At 35.4% G+C, this 2,973-nt stretch overlaps 1 pseudogene; it reads left to right on the plus strand.

Moving 5' to 3' along the window:
- The first annotated feature begins 1,481 nt into the window (after nucleotides 1-1,481).
- Nucleotides 1,482-2,230, plus strand: LOC100944175 (annotated as a pseudogene).
- The last annotated feature ends 743 nt before the right edge of the window (nucleotides 2,231-2,973 follow it).

Here is a 2,973-nt window from a genome sequence, read left to right on the forward strand (position 1 = left end):
AAAAAAAAAAAAAACCAGAGTTGCTGGAAAAAATCAGGGAGGACTTTAAATTAAAACTTCAAAAAGAATAATTTTTAAATACAGTAGAAAAAAGGAGGATGCATCCTTCTTATGAATCATTAAGAAGATGCAATGTTTTTAAAAATTTTTTTAAATGAAAGGGAGGACGTGCTTGATTTTTAGTCCTAAAGGAGTCAAATTTCCACTACATGATAAGTAAGGACAGGATGTGGAGAAAACATATTACCTCATATCTAAAGTGAAAATTTTTGCAAATCTATGCTTGATGGAATTGTAATATTTCTGAAGCCAGTTCATGGTGCCATTTCTTAAATAAGCTGAATGATACACAGTTTATGAATGATAATACTTTACAAATTTATATGTTGTATCTATTTTTAAGTCCAAGAGATTTCAGGCCTTCTATTCAGAATTGACATCCATGATCCTGCAATCAATCCCATGGCCAGGCATCCACCCAGAAGAAAAAAACAATCATTTTACCATAAGAATATTTGCACTAGAATGTTTGTCAAAGCTCAGTTGCCAATCAACAAGATGTAGAAACCACTCAAGTGCCTATCATCTCATGAATGGATAAATAAACTATGGTATATGTCTACCATGGAATACTATTCAGCCATAAAGAAAGAGACTTTACATCTTTTGTATTTACCTGGAAGGATTTGGGGAACATCTTCCTAAGTAAAGTATCTCAAGAATGGAAAAGCAAATATCTAATGTACTCAATACTAACATGAAACCAGTAGACGAACAACTACACACCCACATGAGAGAAAAACCACAATTAAGTGGTGGGGAGAGGGATCAGTGTTCTCTCACCTAACAACCACAGTGTAGGGGTACAGGGCACACCTCTTGGGTGAAGAGCTCAACTACAACTTGGACTTTACCTAATGAAGGCAAACAATATAACCTAATCATTTGTACCCTTTTATCAATCTGAAAACAAAACAAAAATCTTATATTCACAATTGACATCCATGAGAGTGTTTTGTGGTTTAGGGTGGTAAACTTGTTCTGTAAACTACTGTATATATATGGTGTATTATTCCTCTGCTAGGTTATATATTTGAAGCCAGAATCTTTTTAATATGCATGTGTATGGGTATTTTTAAATTTTTACAATACCTAGCATAGTAGCTTATCTGTGAATATCCAATACTTTGAATACATAAATATTGCTTTCTTGCTTGGAATCATCAAAGTTCAAAATAGCTTTGTGCCAATACCATGCTGATTTAATCACTATGGCCTTGTAGTATAGTCAAAAGTCGGGTAGGGTGATACTCCCAGCTTTGTTTTTATTACTAAGAATTGCCTTGGTTTCTTATGGTTCCATACAAAATCAAGAATTATTTTTTCCAAATCTTGGGATGGCATTGAATCTGTAGATTGCTTTGGGTAGTATAGACATTTTCACAAAAATAGGGACATTGGCTCTTTTTCCAGCTGGAACCATGGAGGGTGTCGAAAAGAAGAAAAAGAAGGTTCCTGCTATGCCAGAAACCCTTAAGAAAAAGCGAAAGAATTTCACAGAGCTGAAGATCAAGCATCTGAGAAAGAAGTGTGCCCAAAAGATGCTTCGAAAGGCAAGGAGGAAGCTTATCTATGAAAAAGCTAAGCATTATCATAAAGAATACAGGCAGATGTACAGAACTGAGATTCAGATAGCTATGATGGCAAGAAAAGCTGGCAACTTCTATATACCTGCAGAACCCAAATTGGCATTTGTCATCAGGATCAGAGGTATCAATGGTGTGAGTCCAAAGGTCCGAAAGGTGTTCTTTGCCTTTGCCAGATCTTTAATGGAACTTTTGTTAAGCTCAACAAGGCTTCCATTAACATGCTGAGGATTGTAGAACCGTATATTGCATGGGGGTACCCAAATCTGAAGTCAGTAAATGAGCTAATCTACAAGCGTGGTTATGGCAAAATCAATAAGAAATCAATTGCGTTGACTGGTAACAGTTTGATTGCACAATCTCTTGGTAAATATGGAATCATCTGCATGGAGGATCTAATTCATGAGATCTATACTGTTGGAAAACACTTCAAAGAACTTATTGTGGCCATTCAAGTTATCATCTCCATGGGGGGGTATGAAGAAAAAGACAACCCACTTTGTAGAAGGTGGAGATGCTGGTAACAGGGAAGACCAAATCAATAGGCTTATTAGAAGAATGAACTAAGGTATCTGCCCTGATTGTTTTTGGTCAGTATCTGGTCAGTTAATAAACAGTGACTGCTTTCAAATTGAAAAAAAAAAAAAAGAGAGAGAGACATTGACATTTGGAACCAAATAGAAAACCATGAGATGAAGCTAACACCTTATAGGCACCTGACTGATCTTTGATAAACCATACAAGAACATATGTTGGGGGAAAGAATCCCTATTCAATAAATGGTGTTAGGAGAACTGGATAACCACATGTGAAAGACCTGCACCTCTCACCACTTACAAAAATTGATTAAAGATGGGTAAAAGATTTAAATCTAAGGCCATGAAACTATAAAAATCCTCAAAGAAAGTATGGAGAAAACACTTGATGATATCAACCTGGGGAAAAATTTAATGAAGAAGACTTTGTGGTAATTGCAACAAAAACAAAAATTAAAAAATGGGACTTAATTAAACCAAAAAGCTTCTGTATAGCTAAGGAAACAACAACCAAAGCAAACAGACAGCCTTCAGAATGGGAAAAGATATTTGCATATTATGAATTGGACAAAAGCTTGATAACTTTAGAGAACTCAAATTAACAAACAGAAAAAGACCCTAAAATCTCATATAGCACTAGGCAAGAGAGATGAATAGAACCTTCTCTAAGGAAGACAAATGATTAACAAACATATGAAAAAATGCTCACCATCCCTAATTATCAGAGAAATGCAAATCAAAACTACCCTGAGATATCACTTAACCCCAGTGAGAACGGCCCACATCACAAA

The sequence above is a fragment of the Otolemur garnettii genome, unplaced genomic scaffold (genome assembly GCF_000181295.1).
Source record: "Otolemur garnettii isolate 467f Iridium unplaced genomic scaffold, OtoGar3 scaffold00321, whole genome shotgun sequence".
Lineage (NCBI taxonomy): Eukaryota > Metazoa > Chordata > Mammalia > Primates > Galagidae > Otolemur > Otolemur garnettii.